This window comes from Pinus tabuliformis, chromosome 9 (assembly GCF_031772625.1).
Source record: "Pinus tabuliformis cultivar Carrire ecotype Pingquan chromosome 9, CPIR1, whole genome shotgun sequence".
Lineage (NCBI taxonomy): Eukaryota > Viridiplantae > Streptophyta > Pinopsida > Pinales > Pinaceae > Pinus > Pinus tabuliformis.
The window spans coordinates 95,826,370-95,843,179 of record NC_142307.1 but is presented as its reverse complement, the minus strand read 5'-3'; positions in this window follow the sequence as shown (position 1 = coordinate 95,843,179).

Genomic DNA, 16,810 nt, shown 5'->3' with positions numbered 1-16,810 from the left:
GCGCCAGTGTCGGGGAACGGATCAGAGAAATTTTCCCCTGGGTATGACATTCATACACTCTTTGATAAGGTGAGCAAAGATGTGTGGGTTGTAGATTTATCACCTTCGAGACTCCACTATGAAATCATAAGTTCATCACCCTGGCTTTTAAGAGACCCCATACCTGCTTAGATACCTCTCAACAAAGAATTTCATCTTTATTTGACCCAGAAAGACTAATATCTAGAAGGATTTGGAATTAAAAAGTCCCCAATACTGATGCTACTATCTCTTCATTTCCATAAACATCCTCATCCAACTCAGAGAATGCCATAATTCATTGCTCCGGTTTTCCTCCTAGAGTACTAGTATATGCTTCAGAAAGTGGTCATATAATTATCACTGCTCCCTAGAGGTCAAGGAAGAAGAAGTTTCAGTCAAAACCCCTTCTCTCTCATTTCCTCCCCTCCCTGAAGTTGAGGAAGTAAAATATATCCTCCAGAGCAACCCTACCCACAGTGTGAACAATTTCTCATTCCATGGTCATTCAATTGTCTCGCAATTGGTCATAGCTCAAAGACCCCTAGTAAATCAAGAACCACCACCTCTGCTCCAAATGGTTGTCCCAGGTTTCCTGTTAAACAAATATGCTCCCTTAGACCTGCCTCAACCTTTAAATGCTATGCCATGCGACTATATCAAGCTCTTCCCTGGGTTTAATGAAGAAGATGACACATCAACGTAGAGAGACATAGAAGTTTTATGTGCCTTTGCAGAAAATTTGAATGTCGAGCACCAGGATGTAGTGTTGAGACTATTCATCTAATATTAATATGGGGAAGCCAGGAAATGGTTCAAATCCTTGTTGAATGCTTCCATTAACACTTGGAAAGAAATGGAGAATTATCTTATGCAGAAATGGGGAGAGAAGAGAGATCATGGATACATTCTTACTCAGTTCAATGCTATGAAGAAGAAATCTAATGAGTATATGTAGGATTTTATAAAAAAGGTTTAATAAATTGTACAACAGTCTACCTGTTGATATTAAACCTCCATAGGCCACTGCCCAAGTAGTTTTTGTTGGGGCCTTTGAATCAGAGTTCAGCTTCACACTCAGAGGGAGGAAGTCCCATACCTTGGACCAAATTCAAATTGATGCTCTCGAGGTAGAAGCAAATTTTACATCAACAAGAAAGTCAATAAGCATAACTGACCTTAGAGAGAAGAAAAAGGGGAAAGAGGAGGCAACTTCCTCAAGTCATGGAAGAGAATTCCAAGGACAAAAGATCAAGGAGATGGAAAGGTTAATAAAGAAAAGATGAAATAAATTGATAAAACTGGAGCTAGAAAATAAAAACCTTCCACGACAGAACTACCAGGCTACTTATCGAGGTTTCAATCCCCAATACTGAAGGCCTCCCCTACAAATATTAGAAAGGGAGAGGAAAGAACAGAAAGACCACATTCATCCTCCATTATATATAGAAAATGATTGGGAGGAGCAGATACAAGATGCCAACGAAGTTCAGGGGGACCTGTATTCCTCTTTATGTGTTGAAGAACAAGAAATCAGAACGTACGAAGAAGAGGAAGATGATCTTGATGCAATGTTAAACGATGGTGAGATTGATTATTAATACAAGAAGCTTGCTGATTTCATGTAGGCTCAGCTGCATAAGAAATATTATCTTTGGTCATATAGAAAGAGAACAAGAGGACGAGACCAAAATAAAGGCAATTTGTCCCAAGAGCCTCCTAATCCAGCTTACAAGGTGAATGGGCCTTTAGATCCAATTATTCAGAAAAAGGAGTCCTAAGATCCAAACTACTTTAAGCTCGAATTCCTCAAAGAACAGAAGTCACCTCCCCCCTCTAGGCCCATTTGTGAAAAACAAAAATACCTAGTAGAGTTTAGCACTACATAAAAGGGCCTTGCTATCTTTAATCTTCAAAAAGAGCTTAAGAAAGTCAAGATCTTGGTCCCATTATCTGAGCTCTTGAAACGACACACCTATAAGGCCCAAGTTTCCCAGTTTATGTTTCCATGTGCTTGAGTTCAATCACCTGATAGTTTAAACCTCCAAGAAGAAATGCCAATGGTCATCTTTGGACCCCATGTTGAAGAACAAGATCCCTCCACATCACCTTTTTACGTTACTCTAGTAGTACACGACCTCCTACTCCATAACTTCATGTTGGACTCAGGCGCTTCTCATAATTTGATTCCACTATCAGTAATGGAGCTGATATCCCTGCAAAGTTCAGTATGCTTTTGTCTAGGTCTTGGGGATCAAATATTGGAGGTTTCATCAAGCTAGATCTTATCTATGTTACCATCCATATCTTTTTGGGAGAAGAAATGTGAATGTACAAGGAATCAAGGTTCATTAAAATAGTTACAAAAGCTAATTGGCCAAATAATTCTCCTGCGTATGGGAAAGAAAGGGATCTCTCCTACTTACTACTGGAAGAAGATGATTTTATTTTAGAATAAACATAGGTATAACTAGCAACCAAATTAGATCAGCAACTCAGAGATTGTAGAAAATTCTGGAAGTTTTGTTTTGATGTTGCAAATTCTAAGGAAGGAAATGGAGCAAGAATGTTATTGATATCTCCAGAGGCTAGCTTGATTTCCCTCTCGTTCAAATTAGAATTTGAGACAACCAATAATGTGGTAGAGTATGAGGCATTACTAATAGGCCTGCAAGAAGCAAGGAATTTGAACATGGAATGTGTCACTATGTTTGCAGACTCGGAATTGATGGTAAAGAAAATCAAGAACCAATGTAAAACTAAGCACCCCAGGCTAAGGGCTTACATAAATGAGGTTTGGGTTTTAATGGACAACTTATTCCTAGATTTTAATGTCCAATTATTACCTAGGGAAGGAAATCAAATGGTTGACTCCTTGACTATAGCTGCTAGTAATTTAAGCCACCATAAAATCCACTTCTCAGATATGAAGTCGGAGTTAGGTACAAACCCTCAGTGCTTGATAATGTGAGATATTGGCAGGTGTTCGACAAAGGGAAACATGGAAATTTTGATCCCTTATGGTTTTGAACCTTCAAGGTTACTGAGGCATAGTGAAACAATACTTTATTGCTGGAAAACTTGGAGGGTTAAATGATTGAGCTGCCTGTAAATAGGAAATTCATTAAGATTTACTTTCAGCACTAAGAGGTCCATTTCTCACCCATTGTACATATTGGTGAGCCACATAAAATATCAATAATACATTCACTTCCTTATGTTTATGTTTTGTTTTTATATACTTGAATAAAATGAATCCATGCCCAATGGATAGAAGGCTACTAGTTTGCAGGTTCTCAGTACCTTGCTAGCAAGGCACTGTCCCCAACTAGAGCCAATGTTATCACTTACTACAAAACTGTTTGAAAGGTGCCAAATGATGTCAAAATAATAAAAAAGAGCATAGGAACTTGCATTCATTTTCCAAGTAGTAGAAAGACTCAAAGCATACATCATACCCTCTCCATCGGAAAGTGCTCGAAACAAGATCTCCAACGATATGTGGAAGTCCAAAAATGGACATTTGGATCAAAATGTATGGTTTTCTGAAGTTGAAGGATTGAAGCCTTAGAAATGAATATTAGAGGTTTGATATATCAGAGATCGCATATCGGAGGTCTAGCGACATCGAAGATCGGTGATTGCAACGTCAGAGCACCAGAATACTGGTGATCACAACATCAAAGCACCAGAATATCGACGATCTTACATTAGGAATATCGACAATCACATATCGGAGGTTTTGCATGTCAGGGGTCCAATGAAACGGAGCAGGTAGTATCGAAGCCTGAAGGAGATCGACACATCACAATATCGCAACATCAAAACATCGGGAATCGGAGAATAGAAAATTTTGAAGGTGACAACCTTTTAAAATTTGTGAGATGGGTAATGTGCCGATAGTGCAAAAATCGTTGGGGGACTCCGATAAAGATTAAAAAAGGATTCCATTGCAAAACCAAAGGTGGACAGACCCTTTTCTCTCTCCTCCAGTGGGACATGTGGTGGAATATGATTGGTTCCAATAAAGCTACAGTGGCATCTGATGTGGCGGTATGGAAGGACATGTGGAAGAAATTTTGAGCATTTTGAGGGGGCCTATGAGGAAAAATTTGGGTGACATGTGTCACCACTCATGAGGTGCCACATGGAAGTGATGACATCATATCAGAGGTCGCAAATCAGAGGTTGAGGATATTGGCACTTTACAACAGTTTTCACTTGAAAAAGTTTCGATAAAAAGGGGCTCCGATATTGGGCTTGCACGTGGTCACAAGGATCCAGAGCACCAAAGGAGTGGAGCTGGGGGCTGAGAACAAAGAGCTATCGGCGATCGAAGAATGTGCATGTAACAATTCCAAAGTTATTTCCTCAATTGGAAACCGCCAATGAGAGGGGATCCAATATTTGGCTAGTGCATGGTTAAGAGGAACTTAAAGAACCTCGGGTGCTAAGCAGTTAAAAAAGGAAGAAGGGCCCCCAACAAGAGTTTGAATGCCCTAGCACTATAGTGATAAGCGACAGGTCACGACGCTCGGTCTTATGGGATACATTTTTCAAGGGGATAAACAAAAGGGGACAAGAACATCAAAACTCTATTTTCGTAATGTTTTTAAGAATAAAAGTCCCGATGAGTAAAAACTTCGATAGTGTAATACAAAGAGTTAAAAGGAGGATGAATTGGCAACTATGTTACATAGCACCACAAAGGCCATCATAGATGATTGCTCCCATCTCTAGAAAATGGGGAATTCAAGTAATTAAGGTGGAAAGCGACAGGAAAATCGGCCGAGTCACTAAAGAGGAACATTGTGGCAAAGTCGTCGCTTGATCATAAGCGATCACATGAAGTGGCATGGAGATGTTTTGTTGTAATCATCATTCGGCCTTTCCTATGTTTTGTTATTTTATTATTTTTATATTTTAAAGAAAAGATTCAAATCAGTTGCAATGATTTGGACAACAGAACCTTCGCACACCGAGACAACTAGTCAATCAGAGAGTTGGAAATTGGCTAAGATATTTTTGTAACTATTTTTCAAGCTCTCCCTCTCATTATAAAAAGAGGGAAGAAACACTTAAAGAGGGTTCAAAATTTTTGGAAAGAACTCTTGAAAGAGCCTTTTCCTGTTTTCATGAAGGTAGTGTTATGAATCTTGATGTATGCACATTGCTCAGAAGATTATTATGATATTTCTGGTGATTCCAACTTATTGAATTGCAGTATGTTCATCTCCCTTTTTGTTTTCATATATGTTAAATATTCTTCTCAGATTTCATGTTGCGTAGCTGCTAGACATATTTCTCATTAGATGCAGATTCATTTCGATCAAGTTATTGATGGAAAATGTCCATATAAGATTCATTTCGATCAAGTTATTGATGGATAATGCATGTATTTATTTGGAAATTAAGTCTTTTAAAAAACACTCCATGTATCTTAGCATTCAATAAACATTGGCTTTCTCTTGTTTCTCTCTAAATCCAGATATATAGAATTCTTAAAGTTTAAGCTTTGTATGACGGATTTCTTCTCTACTGTCTTCTACCATTGCATCTGTCTTAACACCTAATTTTCTGCAAGCTCTCAATCTAACTTGGCCACCACTGACCGAGGATTATTCCCTATGTATTCCTCTGTGTATGTTGGTTCATACATCGTATCTTTATGAATGGTTCTGAATCAATCCTATTTGAATTACTTGTGACAAACTATGGTGCTACAAGTTCTTAAGACAAATTTGATAGCACTAATTAAGATGTCCTAGGCACTGGTCTCCAATCAACCCAGGGGTTGTCTCTAGGAGTGACAACACCCCCTACAAAAGGTTGTGTTCCACTTAAATTTACTCTACTCTCGAACCGTTTTCCCCAAAATTCGAGCCACCAAACATTATGGCTTTGGCACATTGTTGTGTAAATCCCGTCTTTATGGGAATAATCTGAAATTTTTATGATTTTGGTTATCTCTGTTTTCAATTGATGTATAGAAGATTTTATATTTCTAGATCTTATACTTTTGTGATCCATATACATAATGAGACTCTCTTTCGGATTAATCGCATCATTGAGATTTGTTCGACGTTTCGAACCATCTAATGTGGTTCATCCTCCGGACAAAGGTGAAAAAATCAAATTTTCCAAATGTTTAAATAACAGAGATGCATTTGGTTCCAATGTTAGCCATTGTGAATTAGTTGTTAGGAATTAACATAGAAATAATTTTATTATTATTTAGATATTAAATTAATATTAAATCAAATCAAATTAATTAAAATATATAAAATTAATATTTAATAATAATTAGCCATTATGAACTAACTGTTAGGAATTAGTTTTTAGAAGAATATTTATTTATTTATTTAAATTAAAGTAAATTGATGTGCATCTGGCAAGAGCGAAAGCCTACCCTCTTAGGAACCACCAACGGGTTGCTCCAGGTGGCATGGATTTCCTTGAATAGCAATGATGAGTGACTCTGCATTAGTAGTTAGCAACCAAAGATGGTGGTTCGGGAATTAGTTTTTAGAAGAATATTTATTTATTTATTTAAATTAAATTAAATTGACGTGCATCTGGCAAGAGTGAAACCCTGCCCCCTTACGAACCACCAACGGGTTATTCCAAGTGGCGTGGATTTCCTTGAATAATGGTGATGAGTGAGGCTACATTCGCTGTTAACAGCTAGAGGTGGTGGTCCTCACTGCTTCCCACGGTGTAAAAGAAAGAGAATTTATAATTTTATTTTTTAAAATGAGTTTAATATTATTATCAAATAATAAGCGATTGGGGAATTGAGATTGAGAAACATGCAATGAATCTCAACAGGGATGATGATTGGAAACTAAGCAGAAGCTGGATCCTTGCCCTCTCCTCTTGATTGCCTCTTTTTTTAATTCCCCAATAGTTTATTATTTGCTAATAATATTAAACTCATTTTTTAATTTTTTTTTTATAAATTCTCTTTCTATCATTAAACATTAATTTAATTTAAATTAAAAAAATCAATTAATTAATGTTCTTCTAAAAACTAATTCTAGTTCGTAATGGCTAATTCTTATTAAATATTACTTTAATCTATTTTAATTAATTTGATTTGATTTAAAATTAATTTAATATCTAATAATAATAATAAAAAATTCTGATAATTCATAACAACTAATTTATAATAACTAATGCATCTCTGTTATTTAAATATTTGGAAAAATTGATTTTTTCCCATTTATCTTAAAGATAAAACACATTAAATAGTTCAAAATATCAAAAAAATCTCAATAATATTATTAATCTGAAAAACAATCTCATTATCACATTTTATATTTTTTCATCTCTTCAAGTTAAATAAAATACTTTCAATAATGAACATTTCCATTAAATTTTCAACGACTTAGATTAAATTAAACTTTAATGTAATGCGATATTTGTTCTATAATAAGCGTTTGTGGTCTCTATGCCTGTAAGCACAAACCAATTAATAAATCAGGATCGAAATTCAGAATTAGATTTTTTCCTAATAAAAATTTTGGTCTCAAATTCCAGGATCTTAGACAACGTTGGCTTTATCCCATATCGGCCAGGCACATGGTGCGCGATTTCGCAAATAAAATTTGCAATTAAATTCCCGGTGGAGACGACATTCTTCACAAAAGTTGTGAAGGTTGACATATTTTAATTGCGAATCTATTGCCGTGAAGCCTGGGAGTTGGTTTCATTAGCATACGGATTTCATTTACACAGTGGAACGATATATCCCACACCTATCATGCAGATAGAACAAATTGGGCGTTGAGTTGTGTTTCTCATTGTAAAGTCGCGTGGCAAGGTTGAATGCATTCTTATTTTTAAAGCACTTGCGTATTTATCCCACGTGGATGCCATGTCATAATATTTTGTCCTTTAAATTTAAGGAGTATTTTATTTATCTAACAAGCAATACGATGAGGGCCAACTTCATATTTTGGGTGCATAGGTCTTGTTGTGTTACTATGAGATGTCTTGGGATTTGGTCTAGCGATGAAATGAGACATTATATTGATATAACACCTGTGGATCTATCCCACATGGATTTAATATTATAATATTTTGTTGTTTAAATATAAGGAGTGTTTCACTAAGCAAGTAATACGATGAGGGTGAATTTCAAATGTTGTGGGTGCACATGTCTTGTTGGGTTGTTATGAGATGTTTTGGGATTTGGTCCAGCAGGTTTGGTTCATGTATTGTGTTATTTGAGATTATATTGATATAAGATGCAATATTAGCATATTTTGTTGTTTAAATATAAGGAGTGTTTCAATTATTAAAAGAGTGTTTCAATTACTAAGCAAGGAATACGATGGGGTGATTTATGGGTGTATCACATCTATATTTTATTTCACATTATCCATATTTTATATACATTGGGATTTGGTCTAACTTTTATGGTTATGGGTTTTCACATTATTCATAGTTTATGTACATTGGGATTTGGTCCAACTTCTATGGGTATGGGTTTGGAAAAATCAATATTTTATGTTCATGTATTGTGTTATTTGACATTCTATTGATATAGCGCCTGCGGATTTATCCCACATAGATGCAATATTATAATATTTTACTGTTTAAATATAAGGAGTGTTTCAATGACTAAGCAAGTAACACGATGAGGGTGAACTTCAAATGCTATGGTGCATTAAAACTATATTTTATTTTACGAACACAGAAGCTAAAATTTGTAGAATACCGATGAAATCGATGCCTCACTCGTGTAATTACTATGCCTTTTAAGTAAAATTGTGGCACAAGGAGATATCTCATTGCGTGAATCTCGGGAGCCGGACAACCGAGATTTCTTTACTTAGAAAATAGCCTCTCACCACTTGAATCGAACTCTGGTATCCTGGTTTGGTTTTGCTTTAAGTTGGTGACATGATTCTAGTGGAAAAAGCTTGGGATGAACAGAGGTTTTTGAAAAGCTGAGACATTCATTCTCCAGCCAAATAGAGTCTGATTTTACACACATACAAGTTAAAATTTGCAGAATACTGATGAAATCGATGCTTCACTTGGTGTAATTAGCATTATTTCTTCCATACAAAAGAATTCATAAATATTTTACATTTTAACAATGTTGAACATTAGTTTTGGATGGTTCAGACAGGTGACGTATTCGCGCTGCCACCCCTATGGCCACAAATCCCAAGGGAATACGTCAGTCATCCTCTGGTCTTGTACTTGCACCGGTACTCGCATTGAATGAGCCGTCCCATCCTGTCCCTTCGCCATTCGGTCATTCATATATGTTTGAATGGAATTTGAATTAAAAAAATATTGTTTAATAATTTTTATAGGAGCAGGCATTTTAGCTTTTGACCCTATGGATTAAGCACCAAAGTAAGCACAATCGGGCTTAAACATGCATGGAAGGCACAATAACATATACCAAAGTAAGCACAATCAAGCTCAAACATGCATGGAAGGCGCGGTAACATATTTCATTCCAAATATACGAACCAACGAGCATAGAGAACATCGCAATCTCGAACCTGGAACCGAGATAATACGAGTATTGACAGGGAAGGGAAAGGAGGGGTCAACGCAGAATCACTACTTACAATATTTTAACACATAGACCGAACCAACAATATCTTGATTAAATTAAATTTACAATAATATTAATATTAATATTAAAAATATACTAGCAATTGCCTCTAAACTAAAAAATTAACAATAATAATAATTGGGTAAAAAAAATTAGAAGAATAAAATTTAAATGATTTTTTAAAATATATTTTATGTTTGTAAGAATATGAAACTTAAATTTTATGATGAAAGTTATAAGGTGAAAAGAAAAAGAGAGAATGAACAAGGTACACTATTTTTCATAAAATAAAATAATTTATACCACCACTAAACAATAGCTTTAATTTAAATTAAAATGTATAAACATTAAAATAAACATAAATATATTTTTTATTAGAATATTTTGTTGTTTAAACATAAGGAGTGTTTCAATTACTAAGCAAGTAATACGGGTTTGGAAAAATCCGTATTTTATGTTCATGTATTGTGTTATTTGAGATTATATTGATATAGCACCTACAGATTTATCCCACATAGATGCAATATTAGAATATTTTGTTGTTTAAATATAATGAGTGTTTCAATTACTAAGCAAGTAATATGATGAGGTGAACTTCAAATGTTATGGGTGCATCAAATCTATATTTTATTTCACATTATCTATATTTTATGTACATGTATTGTGTTATTTAAATCCATATTTTATTTGACATTATCAATATTTTATGTAGATGTTTTATTTATAAAAAAATCCATATTTTATTTCACATTATCCATATTTTATATACATTGAGATTTGGTCCAGCTTCTATGGGTATGGGTTTTCACATTATCCATAGTTTATGTATGTTGGGATTGGGTCGAACTTCTATGAATATGGGTTTGGAAAAATCAATATTTTAAGTTCATGTATTGTGTTATTTGACATTATATTGATACAGTGCCTGCGGATTTATCCCACATAGATGCAATATTAGAATATTTTGCTCTTTAAATATAAGGAATGTTTCAATTACTAAGCAAGTAATATGATGTGGGTGAACTTAAAATGCTATGGTGCATCAAATTTATATTTTATTTCACATTATCTATATTTTATGTACATGTATTGTGTTATTTAAATCTATATTTTATTTGAGATTATCCATATTTTATGTACATGTATTGTGTTATTCAAATCTATATTTTATTTGAGACTATCCATATTTTATGTACATGTATTATGTTATTTGACAAAATCCATATTTTATTTGACGTTATCCATATTTTATGTACATTATATTGATATTAGTTATATTTTATTTTAAAGAATCTATATTTTATGTACATGTATTGTGTTTTTAATTATACTAGCAATTTCCCCAAAATGTGTAAAGAGAAGCTGGTAGGTTTGTTAATTTGGAAAAGTTGTATGAGAAAGGCATTTGTAGACATGTATGTCATATGTTTTGGATTTTCGAAGGTAGCAAGGTCATACTTTGAAGATGAAAAATTATGCATTAGATATCAACTTTAATGAAAACTAACTATTACCCACACCCAATTGAAAACTATAAAAACTATATTTATGTTTATTTTAATGTTTATACATTTTAATTTAAAATAAAGCTATTTTTTAGTGGTGGTATACATTATTTTATTTTATGAAAAATAGTGTACCTTGTTCATTCTCTCTTTTTCTTTTCACCTTCTAACTTTAATCATAGAATTTAAGTTTTATATTCTTACAAACATAAAATATATTTAAAAAAATCATTTAAATATTATTCTTCTAATTTTTTTTACTCGATTATTATTATTGTTAATTTTTTAGTTTAGGGGCAATTGCTAGTATATATTTAATATTTAATTTAATATTAATATAATTGTAAATTTAATTTAATCAAGATATTGGTGGTTCGGTCTATGTGTCAAAATATTGTAAGTAATGTTTCTGCATTGACATCTCCTTTCCCTTCCCTGTCAGTATTCATATTATCCCGGTTCCAGGTTCGAGATTGCAAGGTTCTCTATGCTCGTTGGTCTAGATGTTTGGAATGAAATATGTTACCGCGCCTTCCATGCATGTTTGATCTCGATTGTGCTTACTTTGGTATATGTTACTGCACCTTCCATGCATATTTGAGCCCGATTGTGCTTACTTTGGTGCTTAATCCATAGGGTCAAAAGCTAAAATGCCTGCTCCTATAAAAATTATTAAACAATATTATTTTAATTCAAATTCCATTCAAACATATATGAATGACCGAATGGCGAAGGGACGGGATGGGACAACTCATTCAATGTGAGTACTAGTGCAAGTATAAGACCAGAGGATGACTGACGTATTCCCTTGGGATTTGTGGCCATAGGGGTGCCAACACGAATACGTCACTTGTATGAACCATCCAAAAATAATGTTCAACATTGTTAAAATGTAAAATATTTATGATTTTTTTTGTATGGAAGAAATAATGCTAATTACACCAAAGTGAAGCATCAATTTCATCGGTATTTTGCAAATTTTAACTTGTATGTGTGTAAAATCAAACTCTATTTGGCTAGAGAATGAATGTTTGAGCTTTTCAAAAACCTTCGTTCATCCCAAGCCTTTTCCACTAGAATCATGCCACCAACTTACAGCAAAACCAAACCAGGATACCAGAGTTTGATTCAAGCAGTGAGAGACTATTTTCTACGTAAAGAAATCTCGGCTGTCCAACTCTCGAGATTCAGGCAATGAGATATATCCTTGTGCCACAATTTTACTTAAAAGGCATAGTAATTACATGAGTGAGGCATCGATTTCATCAATATTCTACAAATTTTAGCTTTTGTGTTCGTAAAATAAGACATTATTTGTTGGGAGAATGAATGCCTGAGTTGTTCGAAGGGTTATTTTCTCGTTTATTGTGTTTCTAAACTCTGCAAAGGATGCCTCACCGGGTGGTGTTTTGTTTTTGTTTTTGTTTTTGTTTTGCTTTGTTTTTGTTTTGTTTTGTTTTGTTTTTTTTTTTTTTTGTTTTTTTGTTTTTTGTTTTGTTTGTTTGTTTTTTTTTAATTTTTGTTTTTTGTTTTGTTTGTTTGTTTTTGTTCTTGTTTGTTTGTTTTTGTTTTTGTTTTTTTTTGTTGTTGTTTTTGTTTTTTGTTTTTTTGTATTTTTTTGTTTTTTGTTTTGTTTTTGTTTTTTGTTTTGTTGTTTTGTTGTTTTGTTTTGTTTTGTTTTGTTTTTTTGTTTTGTTGTTTTGTTGTTTTGTTTTTTTGTTTTTGTTTTTGTTTTGTTTGTTTTTGATTTTGTTTTTTTTTTGTTTTTAGCAATATATTCAATCACGAAATAGTTACATATTCTTCACGGCGAAGCATACAAAACAACAACATATCAATGATAGCAATATCTACGATCTTGCATTCATACAATTGTATTCCTATAACCAGTTCGCGTGGAAAAATTCTGACGTATACTAATAGTGGATTTAAGAAAGATCTTAATATAACAGTAATGGCATGTATAGATGATAATAGACATTGAATGGCACATCTGAAATGTTGTAACTAGTTAAAAAAAACAGAGAATACTAGAGAAGATCTATATGATATCAAAAAATAAGTATATTAGGTTTAGAAAGTTATCTTGGTAATGGAAGTATCTCGGCCTCCAACCAAGTGTCGCCCATCTTGATCTCTATGTGAAGACCATCCAGTTTTTCCATGACACCTTTTTTGGAGAGACAATATGCATCTGTTATGAAATCCCTGCTAATATGCTAAATGGAGGAGTGTTGGAGTGAACTCCAGAGTGTAGTGATATGTCGTAACTAGCCTTGTATGGAGGATTTGTAGATGATAGCCTTGTTGCGGACATAGTCTATGATGACCTTTGAGTCACCATATATGTGGATAGATGGAATATCCAGAAAAATAGCAAACCAGAGAATTCCCCATAACACCATTGCCTAGACCTTTGTATTGGTGCCTCTACCCACACCCCAGTGAACATGATATGTCAACTCAGGTGAATAGAGGATTATGAATCTTCATCCACATGTGCTACGTTGTGATGCGCAATCAAAAAACCCCACAAGGTATATGAGATCTGGGCTAGTTTTGGTTTTTTGGGACTTTATATTGGATATGCCAACTTGTAGTTCAGCAGAGATTATGCTTCTGATTCTTTCCAACACCAATGCACAATTTTCTCGGTAGTAGTTGAAAATAATGTTGTTCCTCCATCTCCAGATCGCCCAAAGGAAAATAGGAGGGATATAGCACCATGAACTGTGTTGTTTACTCCACCATTCAAGACAGTCAATTATGCAAGTGAACTGTGGGAGCTGGAGTCCATATGTGGCATCCAGGTTTTGCCAGATTTTAGAAACCATGGGACACATGATGAACATATGCCAATTATCTTCTTTTGCATAAAAGGCCAAACCCAGGTCTGGACCAAATTATTTTTTGAAGGTTTTCCCATGTCAAATTTTTGTTTCTCCAGACTAACCAACGAAATATAGTGCTTTTTGTAGGTATGTGGGAGTTCCAAAATTTTGAAAACCAGCATACCTCAGGTTGAATGGCATCCAAACAACAGAGTTTTTGATAAGTATCCACCACCATAATATTGCCTCCCTTCGTTTTTCCTCGTCATGCAATCGAGTCTCTTTCTGAGTCCTTGCGGATCCCAATCAGCTGTAGTTGAGTGTGGATATTTTCTCATTCCATAGCAGTTTGTCCATACAGTCCCAGCTCTGTGGAATGCTTCCAAATTGGGAAATTGTTATGCCATTTCATAATGACTTGTTGCTAGAAGAAAATGCCCGAGTCATTAAGACCATGTAGGAGGGGGTCCGAGATTGCGTCGATGTCGTTAAGTCCCCAGATGCAGTCCCAACCAATAGCAGTGTGATGTCTAGTGCCCATTCTTGATGTAAGCAATGATAGAAAAATATGACTAATATTTGTAAAGTTGTGCCAGATTGTAGAGCCGGTGTTACAACCAATACATCCCCTGTGCATCCAGACCTTAAAATCAATGTCTTTCAAGTATTTACGTTTTATGATTTGACTCTAGGTGCCTTCTCCAAAGATCCCGCACCATAATGATTTGAGAAGAAGAGCATGTCCAAATATCTTCAAATGCAGGATGCCCCAGCCTCCCGGTCGCTTCGGTATAGATATATGTTCAAGTTTTGTGAGATGATATTTGTGCTTTTGCCGCATGCCAGACCAAATGAAATGAGAAATGATCCCATTTAATTTCGTGATGATGGTGATGGGAAGGTGGAATAAGTGTTCCTAGTACACACCCATTTGAGTTATCACAACCTGAGTAAGAGTAAATCACCCTCCCATAGAAATACATCTGAATTTCGAGCCCGATATTTTCCAATAAAATCTGTCAACAAGCCACTATCAGTCTAGAGTCCTATAGTTACAAGGCTTAATATGGAAACCAAGATATTTCATCCCACCAGACATGTTCTCGGAAGCAATCCCAAATAGATTAGCAATATAATTAGTAATATCCATATCACCTTGATCATGAACAATAGCATATTTACTTTGGTTCATTATTAAGCCAGTAGCATTTCCGAATTTAGTGAAAATGTGGAAAAGGTGTAGTCAAGAAAACCTGTTGAGGATCCCCATGATGAGCACGTCATCGACAAAGAAGCTGTGGGAGATCCAAATATATCTGGATATGGAGTGGTTGGAAATGTCCTCAAGTAGCAACATTTGATATGTGAAGACTCAGTCCATCCAAACCCAGAATAAAAAAGAGGGGTGAAAGAGAACAACCCTGTCGAAGTCCCCTCCCAGCCTTAAAATATGTCAGTGGGTATCCATTTATAATCACCGCTAATTGTACATTCGATACGAATGCCATGATCCACTTAGCAACAGAGGACAGAATACCCACCTTGTGGAGGACCAATCGCAAATAACCCCAATCTAGACAGTCAAAATCGTTTTTAAGGTCCACCTTCATGATTACATCACTTAATTTCGTAGTATGAATAGAATGTAGATGTTCCTGTGCGAGAGCAATGACATCATGTATATGTCGATTTTTAAGAAAACCAAATTACTGTGGGTGGATGAATGCGGAGAGAGTGAACCACAAACACTTTGCAATGGTCTTGGAGATAATTTTATATACAAGATTACAGAGTGGAATGGGGCGGAAGTCTGAGAAGGAATGTGAAAGAGGCTTCTTTGGAATCAATGCAATATAGGTGGAGTTTAGGAGGGGATGAACATATCCCTGTACCTAGGATTCTTCAACCAAGTTTACCAATTCTACCTGAAAGAGGTCGAAGAAATGAGTGAACAGTTCGACGGTGCAACTGTCGGGGCTAGGGCTCTTGTCGTTTGTGAAAGATTTGAGAACCTCTAGTATTTCCGCCACAGAGACAGGTTTGTATAGGGATCAATTTTCATCATCGTTGAACATTTTTGGGTAGTGTTGTATCCCCAAAATTTCATCCTCAGGGAAGTCCAATGTTCTTCAGCATTAGGCTTACTAAAAAAAGAGGTGGCGACCTGATTGATATCTTTTTGTGTTTGGCATTTGTTACCATCTGAGTCATAGATCTCCCATATAGAATTGGTTCGATGCCTATAATTAGCATATCTATGGAATAAGTTAGTGTTCCAGTCTCCTTCTCAGATCTAGATATCTCTTCTCTTTAATCTCCAAGTGGCCTCCTTTATGAGCAGCAGTGCCTGCCTTTGTAATTCTAATGCATGTATGCGGCTGCGGATGTCATCCGGGAGAGAGCGTCCAAATAAATGTGGGTGGATCTCCAAGAGTTCCTTATTAATAGCGTCAAGTTCTCTATTCAAGTGTCGCTTCTTTCTTATCTCCCACTGCTTGGTCTCCATCCGTAAGATCCCTAACTTATCCAGAAAGAACCTCATATGAGAGGGATGTCGATTCACTTCTCTGATCCATACATCATTAACAAGATCAGTATAGGCGGGATCCTCCAGCCAAATCTGGTTAAATTTGAAGGGAAAGCCACCACGGTATTCATCCCTACACTAGTGGAGAGCGATGGGGCGATGGTCCGATATGTGGCAGCTGATAATATCAAATGAGACCAACTCAAGTCGCTCGATGATTTGTTCATGTAGGAGGAAGTGGTCAAGTCGCTTAGCAATGTAATTCTCACTCGTCTGTCCATTATCCCAAGTGGGAAGGATAGTGGAGGGACATATATCCACCAAGTTATGATCCATGCTAATATACTTA